Source organism: Pseudophryne corroboree, chromosome 4 (assembly GCF_028390025.1).
Source record: "Pseudophryne corroboree isolate aPseCor3 chromosome 4, aPseCor3.hap2, whole genome shotgun sequence".
In the NCBI taxonomy this organism is placed as follows: domain Eukaryota; kingdom Metazoa; phylum Chordata; class Amphibia; order Anura; family Myobatrachidae; genus Pseudophryne; species Pseudophryne corroboree.
In genome coordinates this window covers 23,710,762-23,725,761 of record NC_086447.1, presented here as the reverse complement: position 1 = coordinate 23,725,761, position 15,000 = coordinate 23,710,762, and the positions used below count along the sequence as shown (strand labels likewise).

The 15,000-nt window shown below is 35.7% G+C and overlaps 24 non-coding genes across 24 annotated transcripts in view; all 24 read right to left on the bottom strand.

The window, feature by feature from the left end:
* TRNAS-AGA (transfer RNA serine (anticodon AGA)) overlaps nt 1–71 on the bottom strand; it is an 82-nt gene extending 11 nt beyond the window's left edge. Inside the window, exon 1 of the tRNA in view lies at nt 1–71. This exon is cut by the window's left edge and continues 11 nt beyond it. This is a non-coding gene — a tRNA (tRNA-Ser).
* A 239-nt stretch (nt 72–310) lies between these two features.
* Nucleotides 311–400, bottom strand: TRNAY-GUA (transfer RNA tyrosine (anticodon GUA)). Its single transcript is given in 2 exon segments — nt 311–346; nt 364–400. It is a non-coding gene; the product is annotated as a tRNA-Tyr (tRNA).
* Nucleotides 401–1,298: 898 nt separating this feature from the next.
* TRNAS-AGA (transfer RNA serine (anticodon AGA)) lies at nt 1,299–1,380 on the bottom strand. The gene has a single exon. It is a non-coding gene; the product is annotated as a tRNA-Ser (tRNA).
* A 239-nt stretch (nt 1,381–1,619) lies between these two features.
* TRNAY-GUA (transfer RNA tyrosine (anticodon GUA)) lies at nt 1,620–1,709 on the bottom strand. Its single transcript is given in 2 exon segments — nt 1,620–1,655; nt 1,673–1,709. It is a non-coding gene; the product is annotated as a tRNA-Tyr (tRNA).
* A 902-nt stretch (nt 1,710–2,611) lies between these two features.
* Nucleotides 2,612–2,693, bottom strand: TRNAS-AGA (transfer RNA serine (anticodon AGA)). The gene has a single exon. It is a non-coding gene; the product is annotated as a tRNA-Ser (tRNA).
* Nucleotides 2,694–2,932: 239 nt separating this feature from the next.
* TRNAY-GUA (transfer RNA tyrosine (anticodon GUA)) lies at nt 2,933–3,022 on the bottom strand. Its single transcript is given in 2 exon segments — nt 2,933–2,968; nt 2,986–3,022. It is a non-coding gene; the product is annotated as a tRNA-Tyr (tRNA).
* Nucleotides 3,023–3,920: 898 nt separating this feature from the next.
* TRNAS-AGA (transfer RNA serine (anticodon AGA)) lies at nt 3,921–4,002 on the bottom strand. The gene has a single exon. It is a non-coding gene; the product is annotated as a tRNA-Ser (tRNA).
* A 239-nt stretch (nt 4,003–4,241) lies between these two features.
* Nucleotides 4,242–4,331, bottom strand: TRNAY-GUA (transfer RNA tyrosine (anticodon GUA)). The gene is given in 2 exon segments: nt 4,242–4,277; nt 4,295–4,331. It is a non-coding gene; the product is annotated as a tRNA-Tyr (tRNA).
* A 902-nt stretch (nt 4,332–5,233) lies between these two features.
* TRNAS-AGA (transfer RNA serine (anticodon AGA)) lies at nt 5,234–5,316 on the bottom strand. Its single transcript has one exon. It is a non-coding gene; the product is annotated as a tRNA-Ser (tRNA).
* Nucleotides 5,317–5,555: 239 nt separating this feature from the next.
* Nucleotides 5,556–5,645, bottom strand: TRNAY-GUA (transfer RNA tyrosine (anticodon GUA)). Its single transcript is given in 2 exon segments — nt 5,556–5,591; nt 5,609–5,645. It is a non-coding gene; the product is annotated as a tRNA-Tyr (tRNA).
* Nucleotides 5,646–6,543: 898 nt separating this feature from the next.
* On the bottom strand, nt 6,544–6,625 carry TRNAS-AGA (transfer RNA serine (anticodon AGA)). The gene has a single exon. It is a non-coding gene; the product is annotated as a tRNA-Ser (tRNA).
* Nucleotides 6,626–6,864: 239 nt separating this feature from the next.
* TRNAY-GUA (transfer RNA tyrosine (anticodon GUA)) lies at nt 6,865–6,954 on the bottom strand. The gene is given in 2 exon segments: nt 6,865–6,900; nt 6,918–6,954. It is a non-coding gene; the product is annotated as a tRNA-Tyr (tRNA).
* A 902-nt stretch (nt 6,955–7,856) lies between these two features.
* On the bottom strand, nt 7,857–7,939 carry TRNAS-AGA (transfer RNA serine (anticodon AGA)). Its single transcript has one exon. It is a non-coding gene; the product is annotated as a tRNA-Ser (tRNA).
* Nucleotides 7,940–8,178: 239 nt separating this feature from the next.
* TRNAY-GUA (transfer RNA tyrosine (anticodon GUA)) lies at nt 8,179–8,268 on the bottom strand. Its single transcript is given in 2 exon segments — nt 8,179–8,214; nt 8,232–8,268. It is a non-coding gene; the product is annotated as a tRNA-Tyr (tRNA).
* An 898-nt stretch (nt 8,269–9,166) lies between these two features.
* TRNAS-AGA (transfer RNA serine (anticodon AGA)) lies at nt 9,167–9,248 on the bottom strand. Its single transcript has one exon. It is a non-coding gene; the product is annotated as a tRNA-Ser (tRNA).
* Nucleotides 9,249–9,487: 239 nt separating this feature from the next.
* TRNAY-GUA (transfer RNA tyrosine (anticodon GUA)) lies at nt 9,488–9,577 on the bottom strand. The gene is given in 2 exon segments: nt 9,488–9,523; nt 9,541–9,577. It is a non-coding gene; the product is annotated as a tRNA-Tyr (tRNA).
* Nucleotides 9,578–10,481: 904 nt separating this feature from the next.
* TRNAF-AAA (transfer RNA phenylalanine (anticodon AAA)) lies at nt 10,482–10,563 on the bottom strand. Its single transcript has one exon. It is a non-coding gene; the product is annotated as a tRNA-Phe (tRNA).
* A 239-nt stretch (nt 10,564–10,802) lies between these two features.
* TRNAY-GUA (transfer RNA tyrosine (anticodon GUA)) lies at nt 10,803–10,892 on the bottom strand. Its single transcript is given in 2 exon segments — nt 10,803–10,838; nt 10,856–10,892. It is a non-coding gene; the product is annotated as a tRNA-Tyr (tRNA).
* Nucleotides 10,893–11,835: 943 nt separating this feature from the next.
* On the bottom strand, nt 11,836–11,917 carry TRNAS-AGA (transfer RNA serine (anticodon AGA)). The gene has a single exon. It is a non-coding gene; the product is annotated as a tRNA-Ser (tRNA).
* Nucleotides 11,918–12,156: 239 nt separating this feature from the next.
* TRNAY-GUA (transfer RNA tyrosine (anticodon GUA)) lies at nt 12,157–12,246 on the bottom strand. Its single transcript is given in 2 exon segments — nt 12,157–12,192; nt 12,210–12,246. It is a non-coding gene; the product is annotated as a tRNA-Tyr (tRNA).
* An 898-nt stretch (nt 12,247–13,144) lies between these two features.
* On the bottom strand, nt 13,145–13,226 carry TRNAS-AGA (transfer RNA serine (anticodon AGA)). The gene has a single exon. It is a non-coding gene; the product is annotated as a tRNA-Ser (tRNA).
* Nucleotides 13,227–13,465: 239 nt separating this feature from the next.
* Nucleotides 13,466–13,555, bottom strand: TRNAY-GUA (transfer RNA tyrosine (anticodon GUA)). The gene is given in 2 exon segments: nt 13,466–13,501; nt 13,519–13,555. It is a non-coding gene; the product is annotated as a tRNA-Tyr (tRNA).
* A 902-nt stretch (nt 13,556–14,457) lies between these two features.
* On the bottom strand, nt 14,458–14,539 carry TRNAS-AGA (transfer RNA serine (anticodon AGA)). The gene has a single exon. It is a non-coding gene; the product is annotated as a tRNA-Ser (tRNA).
* A 239-nt stretch (nt 14,540–14,778) lies between these two features.
* TRNAY-GUA (transfer RNA tyrosine (anticodon GUA)) lies at nt 14,779–14,868 on the bottom strand. The gene is given in 2 exon segments: nt 14,779–14,814; nt 14,832–14,868. It is a non-coding gene; the product is annotated as a tRNA-Tyr (tRNA).
* Between the last annotated feature and the right edge of the window lie 132 nt (nt 14,869–15,000).

Here is a 15,000-nt window from a genome sequence, read left to right as displayed (position 1 = left end):
GAATTTGAACCTGCGCGGGGAGACACCAATGGATTTCTAGTCCATCACCTTAACCACTCGGCCACGACTACCTCTCATGCAATGTGATGTTTTCACAAAAGTTTCTCTATGGGTTGAGCTGCTTCATTTCAGGCTGTGAGGATGACTGAAGTAATATTGTATCAGAGATGATTTCCATGGGAAGTTAATCCTGACCACAGTGACCTGCATTAATGATTTTTAATATATAACTTGGAGAATGCTTTATACTTGGTATAGTTTTGGGTTTGTAAAATGTCAGCACTGACATCTATGTTTAGCAAAAGCATCATCCTTCGAGCTGGAATTGAACCAGCGACCTAAGGATTTCTGTACCAATCTCCTCTACAGTCCTCCGCTCTACCAGCTGAGATATCGAAGGATTCCATGATCGTACAACTGTGATATCACGTGCTATTAAAATGATTGTCAATTTTAAACATTATCAACTTTCCAAGCAAAATAAAAAATGATTTGACTACACAAAAGAGATTCAACTACTTATTCCTGTGTTGCTTTATCACACAAATTGTCATGTTTAATCATTTGGAAAATATCACTAATAGTTTGACTTATATTTGTGCAATTACTATCAACTGGCTACAGAGCTAGTTTGGAAAGCACTTTTAATATATTTTTTAGTGTAGCCAAACTTACATCAAGATTAGAGAAGCTTGAGCCTATCAAACCTTCTACACTCTTTTAAATGTTGCTTGTTTTGTAAACTAATCAAGTGTTCCAGGAATGATGGGGATATTCCATTGTTTGTTCTGATTTGACAATTCATTTTGGACAATGAGCGGCCCTTTTGAGCTAGTGAAGATAATTGTGCTACATGAGAGTATGCACAGACAATTATTTTTCTTTTTTTGCATTAAAGCACAATTTTTAATAAAGGAGAGGTTAATGATATAATAATTAGCACTGAAAGTAATCTGACACGATTTGAAAGTAAAATCTTGTGCACTGAAAGTAACCAAAGCTCTTTTTACTTTGAGTGGACATCATTTTCTTTCAAATGAATTTGATATTTTGCTAAATGTACAAAACTTTCTTACAAATTTGACATTCAAAATGCATTTGTAATTAATAAATGCTACTTAGTATGGCTGCTGAGATTCCTGGGCTCAGTCTCAAGTAGAGGAGGAGAATGACGGATAGAGAAAGAGAGAACAGGCAGGCATCCTAAAAATTTTGATGTGCCAGTTCCTGACTCACCCTGAGCAACACTGGTTTCAAGCTTTTAGTAAATTTTCTGAAAAATAAAACAACCATGTGGTCATAGTCAGCAGGATTGGAACCTGCGCGGGGAGACACCAATGGATTTCTAGTCCATCGCCTTAACCACTCGGCCTCGACTACCTCTCATGCAATGTGATGTTTTCACAAAAGTTTCTCTATGGGTTGAGCTACTTCATTTCAGGCTGTGAGGATGACTGAAGTAATATTGTATCAGAGATGATTTCCATGGGAAGTTAATCCTGACCACAGTGACCTGCGTTAATGATTTTTAAAATATAACTTGGAGAATGCTTTATACTTGGTATAGTTTTGGGTTTGTAAAATGTCAGTACTGACATCTAAGTTTATCAAAAGCGTCAACCTTCGAGCCGGAATTGAACCAGCGACCTAAGGATTTCTGTATCAATCTCCTCTACAGTTCTCCGCTCTACCAGCTGAGATATCGAAGGATTCCATGATCGTACAGCTGTGATATTACGTGCTATTAAAATGATTGAGTGTTCATTTTAAACATTATCAACTTTCCAAGCAAAATGAAAAATGATTTGACTACACAAAAGAGATTCAACTACTTATTCCTGTGTTGCTTTATCACACAAATTGTCATGTTTAATCATTTGGAAAATATCACTAATAGTTTGACTTATATTTGTGCAATTACTATCAACTGGCTACAGAGCTAGTTTGGAAAGCACTTTCAATAGATTTTTTAGTGTAGCCAAACTTACATCAAGATTAGAGATGCTTGAGCCTATCAAACCTTCAACACTCTTTTAAATTTTGCTTGTTTTGTAAACTAATCAAGTGTTCCAGGAATGATGGGGATATTCCATTGTTTGTTCTGATTTGACAATTCATTTTGGACAATGAGCGGCCCTTTTGAGCTAGTGAAGATAATTGTGCTACATGAGAGTATGCACAGACAATTATTTTTCTTTTTTTGCATTAAAGCACAATTTTTAATAAAGGAGAGGTTAATGATATAATAATTAGCACTGAAAGTTATCTGACACGATTTGAAAGTAAAATGTTGTGCATTGAAAGTAACCAAAGCTCTTTTTACTTTGAGTGGACATCATTTTCTTTCAAATGAATTTGATATTTTGCTAAATGTACAAAACTTTCTTACAAATTTGACATTCAAAATGCATTTGTAATTAATAAATGCTACTTAGTATGGCTGCTGAGATTCCTGGGCTCAGTCTCAAGTAGAGGAGGAGAATGACGGATAGAGAAAGAGAGAACAGGCAGGCATCCTAAAGATTTTGATGTGCCAGTTCCTGACTCACCCTGAGCAACACTGGTTTCAAGCTTTCAGTAAATTTTCTGAAAAATAAAACAACCATGTGGTCGTAGTCAGCAGGATTTGAACCTGCGCGGGGAGACACCAATGGATTTCTAGTCCATCACCTTAACCACTCGGCCACGACTACCTCTCATGCAATGTGATGTTTTCACAAAAGTTTCTCTATGGGTTGAGCTGCTTCATTTCAGGCTGTGAGGATGACTGAAGTAATATTGTATCAGAGATGATTTCCATGGGAAGTTAATCCTGACCACAGTGACCTGCATTAATGATTTTTAATATATAACTTGGAGAATGCTTTATACTTGGTATAGTTTTGGGTTTGTAAAATGTCAGCACTGACATCTATGTTTAGCAAAAGCATCATCCTTCGAGCTGGAATTGAACCAGCGACCTAAGGATTTCTGTACCAATCTCCTCTACAGTCCTCCGCTCTACCAGCTGAGATATCGAAGGATTCCATGATCGTACAACTGTGATATCACGTGCTATTAAAATGATTGTCAATTTTAAACATTATCAACTTTCCAAGCAAAATAAAAAATGATTTGACTACACAAAAGAGATTCAACTACTTATTCCTGTGTTGCTTTATCACACAAATTGTCATGTTTAATCATTTGGAAAATATCACTAATAGTTTGACTTATATTTGTGCAATTACTATCAACTGGCTACAGAGCTAGTTTGGAAAGCACTTTTAATATATTTTTTAGTGTAGCCAAACTTACATCAAGATTAGAGAAGCTTGAGCCTATCAAACCTTCTACACTCTTTTAAATGTTGCTTGTTTTGTAAACTAATCGAGTGTTCCAGGAATGATGGGGATATTCCATTGTTTGTTCTGATTTGACAATTCATTTTGGACAATGAGCGGCCCTTTTGAGCTAGTGAAGATAATTGTGCTACATGAGAGTATGCACAGACAATTATTTTTCTTTTTTTGCATTAAAGCACAATTTTTAATAAAGGAGAGGTTAATGATATAATAATTAGCACTGAAAGTCATCTGACACGATTTGAAAGTAAAATCTTGTGCACTGAAAGTAACCAAAGCTCTTTTTACTTTGAGTGGACATCATTTTCTTTCAAATGAATTTGATATTTTGCTAAATGTACAAAACTTTCTTACAAATTTGACATTCAAAATGCATTTGTAATTAATAAATGCTACTTAGTATGGCTGCTGAGATTCCTGGGCTCAGTCTCAAGTAGAGGAGGAGAATGACGGATAGAGAAAGAGAGAACAGGCAGGCATCCTAAAAATTTTGATGTGCCAGTTCCTGACTCACCCTGAGCAACACTGGTTTCAAGCTTTTAGTAAATTTTCTGAAAAATAAAACAACCATGTGGTCGTAGTCAGCAGGATTTGAACCTGCGCGGGGAGACACCAATGGATTTCTAGTCCATCACCTAAACCACTCGGCCACGACTACCTCTCATGCAATGTGATGTTTTCACAAAAGTTTCTCTATGGGTTGAGCAACTTCATTTCAGGCTGTGAGGATGACTGAAGTAATGTTGTATCAGAGATGATTTCCATGGGAAGTTAATGCTGACCAAAGTAACCTGCGTTAATGATTTTTAAAATATAACTTGGAGAATGCTTTATACTTGGTATGGTTTTGGGTTTGTAAAATGTCAGTACTGACATCTAAGTTTATCAAAAGCTTCATCCTTCGAGCCGGAATTGAACCAGCGACCTAAGGATTTCTGTACCAATCTCCTCTACAGTCCTCCGCTCTACCAGCTGAGCTATCGAAGGATTCCATGAATGTAACAATGTGATATTACGTGCTATTAAAATGATTGAGTGTTAATTTTAAACATTATCAACTTTCCAAGCAAAATTAAAAATTATTTGACTACACAAAAGAGATTCAACTACTTATTCCTGTGTTGCTTTATCACCCAAATTTTCATGTTTAATCATTTGGAAAATATCACTAATAGTTTGACTTATATTTGTGCAATTACTATCAACGGGCTACAGAGCTAGTTTGGAAAGCACTTTCAATAGATTTTTTAGTGTAGCCAAACTTACATCAAGATTAAAGAAGTTTGAGCCTATCAAACCTTCTACACTCTTTTAAATTTCGCTTGTTTTGTAAACTAATCAAGTGTTCCAGGAATGATGGGGATATTCCATTGTTTGTTCTGATTTGACAATTCATTTTGGACAATGAGCGGCCCTTTTGAGCTAGTGAAGATAATTGTGCTACATGAGAGTATGCACAGACAATTATTTTTCTTTTTTTGCATTAAAGCACAATTTTTAATAAAGGAGAGGTTAATTATATAATAAATAGCACTGAAAGTCATCTGACACGATTTGAAAGTAAAATGTTGTGCATTGAAAGTAACCAAAGCTCTTTTTACTTTGAGTGGACATCATTTTCTTTCAAATGAATTTGATATTTTGCTAAATGCACAAAACTTTCTTACAAATTTGACATTCAAAATGCATTTATAATTAATAAATGCTACTTAGTATGACTGCTGAGATTCCTGGGCTCAGTCTCAAGTAGAGGAGGAGAATGACGGATAGAGAAAGAGAGAACAGGCAGGCATCCTAAAGATTTTGATGTGCCAGTTCCTGACTCACTCTGAGCAACACTGGTTTCAAGCTTTTAGTAAATTTTCTGAAAAATAAAACAACCATGCGGTCGTAGTCGGCAGGATTATGAACCTGCACGGGGAGACCCCAATGGATTTCTAGTCCATCGCCTTAACCACTCGGCCACGACTACCTCTCATGCAATGTGATGTTTTCACAAAAGTTTCTCTATGGGTTGAGCTACTTCATTTCAGGCTGTGAGGATGACTGAAGTAATATTGTATCAGAGATGATTTCCATGGGAAGTTAAACCTGACCACAGTGACCTGCGTTAATGATTTTTAAAATATAACTTGGAGAATGCTTTATACTTGGTATAGTTTTGGGTTTGTAAAATGTCAGTACTGACATCTAAGTTTATCAAAAGCTTCATCCTTCGAGCCGGAATTGAACCAGCGACCTAAGGATTTCTGTACCAATCTCCTCTACAGTCCTCCGCTCTACCAGCTGAGCTATCGAAGGATTCCATGATCGTACCACTGTGATATCATGTGCAATTAAAATGATTGTCAATTTTAAACATTATCAACTTTCCAAGCAAAATAAAAAATGATTTGACTACACAAAAGAGATTCAACTACTTATTCCTGTGTTGCTTTATCACACAAATTGTCATGTTTAATCCTTTGGAAAATATCACTAATAGTTTGACTTATATTTGTGCAATTACTATCAACTGGCTACAGAGCTAGTTTGGAAAGTACTTTTAATAGATTTTTTAGTGTAGCCAAACTTACATCAAGATTAGAGAAGCTTGAGCCTATCAAACCTTCTACACTCTTTTAAATTTTGCTTGTTTTGTAAACTAATCAAGTGTTCCAGGAATGATGGGGATATTCCATTGTTTGTTCTGATTTGACAATTCATGTTGGACAATGAGCGGCCCTTTTGAGCTAGTGAAGATAATTGTGCTACATGAGAGTATGCACAGACAATTATTTTTCTTTTTTTGCATTAAAGCACAATTTTTAATAAAGGAGAGGTTAATGATAGAATAATTAGCACTGAAAGTCATCTGACACGATTTGAAAGTAAAATCTTGTGCACTGAAAGTAACCAAAGCTCTTTTTACTTTGAGTGGACATCATTTTCTTTCAAATGAATTTGATATTTTGCTAAATGTACAAAACTTTCTTACAAATTTGACATTCAAAATGCATTTGTAATTAATAAATGCTACTTAGTATGGCTGCTGAAATTCCTGGGCTCAGTCTCAAGTAGAGGAGGAGAATGACGGATAGAGAAAGAGAGAACAGACAGGCATCCTAAAGATTTTGATGTGCCAGTTCCTGACTCACCCTGAGCAACACTGGTTTCAAGCTTTTAGTAAATTTTCTGAAAAATAAAACAACCATGTGGTCGTAGTCAGCAGGATTTGAACCTGCGCGGGGAGACACCAATGGATTTCTAGTCCATCGCCTAAACCACTCGGCCACGACTACCTCTCATGCAATGTGATGTTTTCACAAAAGTTTCTCTATGGGTTGAGCTACTTCATTTCAGGCTGTGAGGATGACTGAAGTAATATTGTATCAGAGATGATTTCCATGGGAAGTTAATGCTGACCAAAGTAACCTGCGTTAATGATTTTTAAAATATAACTTGGAGAATGCTTTATACTTGGTATAGTTTTGGGTTTGTAAAATGTCAGTACTGACATCTAAGTTTATCAAAAGCTTCATCCTTCGAGCCAGAATTGAACAAGCGACCTAAGGATTTCTGTATCAATCTCCTCTACAGTCCTCCGCTCTACCAGCTGAGCTATCGAAGGATTCCATGAGTGTAACAATGTGATATTACGTGCTATTAAAATGATTGAGTGTTAATTTTAAACATTATCAACTTTCCAAGCAAAATGAAAAATGATTTGACTACACAAAAGAGATTCAACTACTTATTCCTGTGCTGCTTTATCACCCAAATTTTCATGTTTAATCATTTGGAAAATATCACTAATAGTTTGACTTATATTTGTGCAATTACTATCAACGGGCTACAGAGCTAGTTTGGAAAGCACTTTCAATAGATTTTTTAGTGTAGCCAAACTTACATCAAGATTAAAGAAGTTTGAGCCTATCAAACCTTCTACACTCTTTTAAATTTTGCTTGTTTTGTAAACTAATCAAGTGTTCCAGGAATGATGGGGATATTCCATTGTTTGTTCTGATTTGACAATTCATTTTGGACAATGAGCGGCCCTTTTGAGCTAGTGAAGATAATTGTGCTACATGAGAGTATGCACAGACAATTATTTTTCTTTTTTTGCATTAAAGCACAATTTTTAATAAAGGAGAGGTTAATGATATAATAATTAGCACTGAAAGTCATCTGACACGATTTGAAAGTAAAATGTTGTGCATTGAAAGTAACCAAAGCTCTTTTTACTTTGAGTGGACATCATTTTCTTTCAAATGAATTTGATATTTTGCTAAATGTACAAAACTTTCTTACAAATTTGACATTCAAAATGCATTTGTAATTAATAAATGCTACTTAGTATGACTGCTGAGATTCCTGGGCTCAGTCTCAAGTAGAGGAGGAGAATGACGGATAGAGAAAGAGAGAACAGGCAGGCATCCTAAAGATTTTGATGTGCCAGTTCCTGACTCACCCTGAGCAACACTGGTTTCAAGCTTTTAGTAAATTTTCTGAAAAATAAAACAACCATGTGGTCGTAGTCGGCAGGATTATGAACCTGCGCGGGGAGACCCCAATAGATTTCTAGTCTATCGCCTTAACCACTCGGCCACGACTACCTCTCATGCAATGTAATGTTTTCACAAAAGTTTCTCTATGGGTTGAGCTACTTCATTTCAGGCTGTGAGGATGACTGAAGTAATATTGTATCAGAGATGATTTCCATGGGAAGTTAAACCTGACCACAGTGACCTGCGTTAATGATTTTTAAAATATAACTTGGAGAATGCTTTATACTTGGTATAGTTTTCGGTTTGTAAAATGTCAGTACTGACATCTAAGTTTATCAAAAGCATCACCCTTCGAGCTGGAATTGAACCAGCGACCTAAGGATTTCTGTACCAATCTCCTCTACAGTCCTCCGCTCTACCAGCTGAGCTATCGAAGGATTCCATGATCGTACAACTGTGATATCACGTGCTATTAAAATGATTGTCAATTTTAAACATTATCAACTTTCCAAGCAAAATAAAAAATGATTTGACTACACAAAAGAGATTCAACTACTTATTCCTGTGTTGCTTTATCACACAAATTGTCATGTTTAATCATTTGGAAAATATCACTAATAGTTTGACTTATATTTGTGCAATTACTATCAACTGGCTACAGAGCTAGTTTGGAAAGCACTTTCAATAGATTTTTTAGTGTAGCCAAACTTACATCAAGATTAAAGAAGCTTGAGCCTATCAAACCTTCTACACTCTTTTTAAATTTTGCTTGTTTTGTAAACTAATCAAGTGTTCCAGGAATGATGGGGATATTCCATTGTTTGTTCTGATTTGACAATTCATTTTGGACAATGAGCGGCCCTTTTGAGCTAGTGAAGATAATTGTGCTACATGAGAGTATGCACAGACAATTATTTTTCTTTTTTTGCATTAAAGCACAATTTTTAATAAAGGAGAGGTTAATTATATAATAATTAGCACTGAAAGTCATCTGACACGATTTGAAAGTAAAATGTTGTGCATTGAAAGTAACCAAAGCTCTTTTTACTTTGAGTGGACATCATTTTCTTTCAATGAATTTGATATTTTGCTAAATGTACAAAACTTTCTTACAAATTTGACATTCAAAATGCATTTGTAATTAATAAATGCTACTTAGTATGGCTGCTGAGATTCCTGGGCTCAGTCTCAAGTAGAGGAGGAGAATGACGGATAGAGAAAGAGAGAACAGGCAGGCATCCTAAAGATTTTGATGTGCCAGTTCCTGACTCACCCTGAGCAACACTGGTTTCAAGCTTTTAGTAAATTTTCTGAAAACAAGAATAACCATGTGGTCGTAGTCAGCAGAATTTGAACCTGCGTGGTGAGACCCAAATGGATTTCTAGTCCATCGCCTTAACCACTCGGCCACGACTACCTCTCATGCAATGTGAAGTTTTCAAAAAAGTTTCTCTATGGGTTGAGCTACTTAATTTCAGGCTGTGAGGAAGACTGAAGTAATATTGTATCAGAGATGATTTCCATGGGAAGTTAATCCTGACCACAGTGACCTGCGTTAATGATTTTTAAAATATAACTTGGAGAATGCTTTATACTTGGTATAGTTTTGGGTTTGTAAAATGTCAGTACTGACATCTAAGTTTATCAAAAGCGCCAACCTTCGAGCCGGAATTGAACCAGCGACCTAAGGATTTCTGTACCAATCTCCTCTACAGTACTCCGCTCTACCAGCTGAGCTATCAAAGGATTCCATGATCGTACAGCTGTGATACTACATGCTATTAAAATGATTGAGTGTTAATTTTAAACATTATCAACTTTCCAAGCAAAATGAAAAATGATTTGACTACACAAAAGAGATTCAACTACTTATTCCTGTGTTGCTTTATCACACAAATTGTCATGTTTACAATCATTTGGAAAATACCACTAATAGTTTGACTTATATTTGTGCAATTACTATCAACTGGCTACAGAGCTAGTTTGGAAAGCTCTTTCAATAGATTTTTTAGTGTAGCCAAACTTACATCAAGATTAGAGATGCTTGAGCCTATCAAACCTTCTACACTCTTTTAAATTTTGCTTGTTTTGTAAACTAATCAAGTGTTCCAGGAATGATGGGGATATTCCATTGTTTGTTCTGATTTGACAATTCATGTTGGACAATGAGCGGCCCTTTTGAGCTAGTGAAGATAATTGTGCTACATGAGAGTATGCACAGACAATTATTTTTCTTTTTTTGCATTAAAGCACAATTTTTAATAAAGGAGAGGTTAATGATATAATAATTAGCACTGAAAGTCATCTGACACGATTTGAAAGTAAAATGTTGTGCATTGAAAGTAACCAAAGCTCTTTTTACTTTGAGTGGACATCATTTTCTTTCAAATTAATTTGATATTTTGCTAAATGTACAAAACTTTCTTACAAATTTGACATTCAAAATGCATTTGTAATTAATAAATGCTACTTAGTATGACTGCTGAGATTCCTGGGCTCAGTCTCAAGTAGAGGAGGAGAATGACGGATATAGAAAGAGAGAACAGGCAGGCATCCTAAAGATTTTGATGTGCCAGTTCCTGACTCACCCTGAGCAACACTGGTTTCAAGCTTTTAGTAAATTTTCTGAAAAATAAAACAACCGTGTGGTCGTAGTCGGCAGGATTTGAACCTGCGTGGGGAGACACCAATGAATTTTTAGTCCATCGCCTTAACCACTCGGCCACGACTACCTCTCATGCAATATGATGTTTTCACAAAAGTTTCTCTATGGGTTGAGCTACTTCATTTCAGGCTATGAGGATGACTGAAGTAATATTGTATCAGAGATGATTTCCATGGGAAGTTAATCCTGACCACAGTGACCTGCGTTAATGATTTTTAAAATATAACTTGGAGAATGCTTTATACTTGGTATAGTTTTGGGTTTGTAAAATGTCAGTACTGACATCTAAGTTTATCAAAAGCATCAACCTTCAAGCCAGAATTGAACCAGCGACCTAAGGATTTCTGTACCAATCTCCTCTACAGTCCTCCGCTCTACCAGCTGAGCTATCGAAGGATTCCATGATCATACAGCTGTGATATTACGTGCTATTAAAATGATTGAGTGTTAATTTTAAACATTATCAACTTTCCAAGCAAAATGAAAAATCATTTGACTACACAAAAGAGATTCAACTACTTATTCCTGTGTTGCTTTATCACACAAATTGTCATGTTTAATCATTTGGAAAATATCACTAATAGTTTGACTTATATTTGTGAAATTACTATCAACTGGCTACAGAGCTAGTTTGGAAAGCACTTTCAATAGATTTTTTAGTGTAGCCAAACTTACATCAAGATTAGAGATGCTTGAGCCTATCAAATCTTCTACACTCTTTTAAATTTTGCTTGTTTTGTAAACTAATCAAGTGTTCCAGGAATGATGGGGATATTCCATTGTTTGTTCTGATTTGACAATTCATGTTGGACAATGAGCGGCCCTTTTGAGCTAGTGAAGATAATTGTGCTACATGAGAGTATGCACAGACAATTATTTTTATTTTTTTGCATTAAAGCACAATTTTTACTAATTGTGCTTTTTCTTTTTTTGCATAAAGCACAATTTTTAATAAAGGAGAGGTTAATGATATAATAATTAGCACTGAAATCATCTGACACGATTTGAAAGTAAAATGTTGTGCATTGAAAGTAACCAAAGCTCTTTTTACTTTGAGTGGACATCATTTTCTTTCAAATGAATTTGATATTTTGCTAAATGTACAAAACTTTCATACAAATTTGACATTCAAAATGCATTTGTAATTAATAAATGCTACTTAGTGTGGCTGCTGAGATTCCTGGGCTCAGTCTCAAGTAGAGGAGGAGAATGACGGATAGAGAAAGAGAGAACAGGCAGGCATCCTAAAGATTTTGATGTGCCAGTTCCTGACTCACCCTGAGCAACACTGGTTTCAAGCTTTTAGTAAATTTTCTGAAAAAAAGAATAACCATGTTGTCGTAGTCGGCAGGATTTGAACTTGCGCGGGGAGACCCCAATGGATTTCTAGTCCATCGCCTTAACCACTCGGCCTCGACTACCTCTCATGCAACGTGATGTTTTCACAAAAGTTTCTCTATGGGTTGAGCTACTTCATTTCAGGCTGTGAGGATGACTGAAGTAATATTGTATCAGAGATGATTTCCATGGGAAGTTAATCCTGACCACAGTGACCTGCGTTAATGATTTTTAAAATATAACTTGGAGAATGCTTTATACTTGGTATAGTTTTGGGTTTGTAAAATGTCAGTACTGACATCTAAGTTTATCAAAAGCATCATCCTTCGAGCTGGAATTGAACCAGCGACCTAAGGATTTCTGTACCAATCTCCTCTACAGTCCTCCGCTCTACCAGCTGAGCTATCGAAGGATTCCATGATCGTACAACTGTGATATCATGTGCTATTAAAATGATTGTCAATTTTAAACATTATCAACTTTCCAAGCAAAATAAAAAATGATTTGACTACACAAAAGAGATTCAACTACTTATTCCTGTGTTGCTTTATCACACAAATTGTCATGTTTAATCCTTTGGAAAATATCACTAATAGTTTGACTTATATTTGTGCAATTACTATCAACTGGCTACAGAGCTAGTTTGGAAAGCACTTTTAATAGATTTTTTAGTGTAGCCAAACTTACATCAAGATTAGAGAAGCTTGAGCCTATCAAACCTTCTACACTCTTTTAAATGTTGCTTGTTTTGTAAACTAATCAAGTGTTCCAGGAATGATGGGGATATTCCATTGTTTGTTCTGATTTGACAATTCATTTTGGACAATGAGCGGCCCTTTTGAGCTAGTGAAGATAATTGTGCTACATGAGAGTATGCACAGACAATTATTTTTCTTTTTTTGCATTAAAGCACAATTTTTAATAAAGGAGAGGTTAATGATAGAATAATTAGCACTGAAAGTCATCTGACACGATTTGAAAGTAAAATCTTGTGCACTGAAAGTAACCAAAGCTCTTTTTACTTTGAGTGGACATCATTTTCTTTCAAATGAATTTGATATTTTGCTAAATGTACAAAACTTTCTTACAAATTTGACATTCAAAATGCATTTGTAATTAATAAATGCTACTTAGTATGGCTGCTGAGATTCCTGGGCTCAGTCTCAAGTAGAGGAGGAGAATGACGGATAGAGAAAGAGAGAACAGGCAGGCATCCTAAAGATTTTGATGTGCCAGTTCCTGACTCACCCTGAGCAACACTGGTTTCAAGCTTTTAGTAAATTTTCTGAAAAATAAAACAACCATGTGGTCGTAGTCAGCAGGATTTGAACCTGCGCGGGGAGACACCAATGGATTTCTAGTCCATCGCCTAAACCACTCGGCCACGACTACCTCTCATGCAATGTGATGTTTTCACAAAAGTTTCTCTATAGGTTGAGCTACTTCATTTCAGGCTGTGAGGATGACTGAAGTAATATTGTATCAGAGATGATTTCCATGGGAAGTTAATGCTGACCAAAGTAACCTGCGTTAATGATTTTTAAAATATAACTTGGAGAATGCTTTATACTTGGTATAGTTTTGGGTTTGTAAAATGTCAGTACTGACATCTAAGTTTGTCAAAAGCTTCATCATTCGAGCCGGAATTGAACCAGCGACCTAAGGATTTCTGTATCAATCTCCTCTACAGTCCTCCGCTCTACCAGCTGAGCTATCGAAGGATTCCATGAGTGTAACAATGTGATATTACGTGCTATTAAAATGATTGAGTGTTAATTTTAAACATTATCAACTTTCCAAGCAAAATGAAAAATGATTTGACTACACAAAAGAGATTCAACTACTTATTCCTGTGTTGCTTTATCACCCAAATTTTCATGTTTAATCATTTGGAAAATATCACTAATAGTTTGACTTATATTTGTGCAATTACTATCAACGGGCTACAGAGCTAGTTTGGAAAGCACTTTCAATAGATTTTTTAGTGTAGCCAAACTTACATCAAGATTAGAGAAGCTTGAGCCTATCAAACCTTCTACACTCTTTTAAATTTTGCTTGTTTTGTAAACTAATCAAGTGTTCCAGGAATGATGGGGATATTCCATTGTTTGTTCTGATTTGACAATTCATGTTGGACAATGAGCGGCCCTTTTGAGCTAGTGAAGATAATTGTGCTACATGAGAGTATGCACAGACAATTATTTTTCTTTTTTTGCATTAAAGCACAATTTTTAATAAAGGAGAGGTTAATGATATAATAATTAGCACTGAAAGTCATCTGACACGATTTGAAAGTAAAATGTTGTGCATTGAAAGTAACCAAAGCTCTTTTTACTTTGAGTGGACATCATTTTCTTTCAAATGAATTTGATATTTTGCTAAATGCACAAAACTTTCTTTCAAATTTGACATTCAAAATGCATTTGTAATTAATAAATGCTACTTAGTATGGCTGCTGATATTCCTGGGCTCAGTCTCAAGTAGAGGAGGAGAATGACGGATAGAGAAAGAGAGAACAGGCAGGCATCCTAAAGATTTTGATGTGCCAGTTCCTGACTCACCCTGAGCAACACTGGTTTCAAGCTTTTAGTAAATTTTCTGAAAAATAAAACAACCATGTGGTCGTAGTTGGCAGGATTTGAACCTGTGCGGGGAGAACCCAATGGATTTCTAGTCCATCGCCTTAACCACTCGGCCACGACTACCTCTCATGCAATGTGATGTTTTCACAAACATTTCTCTATGGGTTGAGCTACTTCATTTCAGGCTGTGAGGATGACTGAAGTAATATTGTATCAGAGATGATTTCCATGGGAAGTTAATCCTGACCACAGTGACCTGCGTTAATGATTTTTAAAATATAACTTTGAGAATGCTTTATACTTGGTATAGTTTTGGGTTTGTAAAATGTCAATACTGACATCTAAGTTTATCAAAAGCGTCATTCTTCGAGCTGGAATTGAACCAGCGACCTGAGGATTTCTGTACCAATCTCCTCTACAGCCCTCAGCTCTACCAGCTGAGCTATCGAAGGATTCCATGATCGTATAACTGTGATATCACGTGCTATTAAAATGATTGAGTGTCAATTTTAAACATTATCAATTTTCCAAGCAAAATAAAAAATGATTTGACTACACAAAAGAGATTCAACTACTTATTCCTG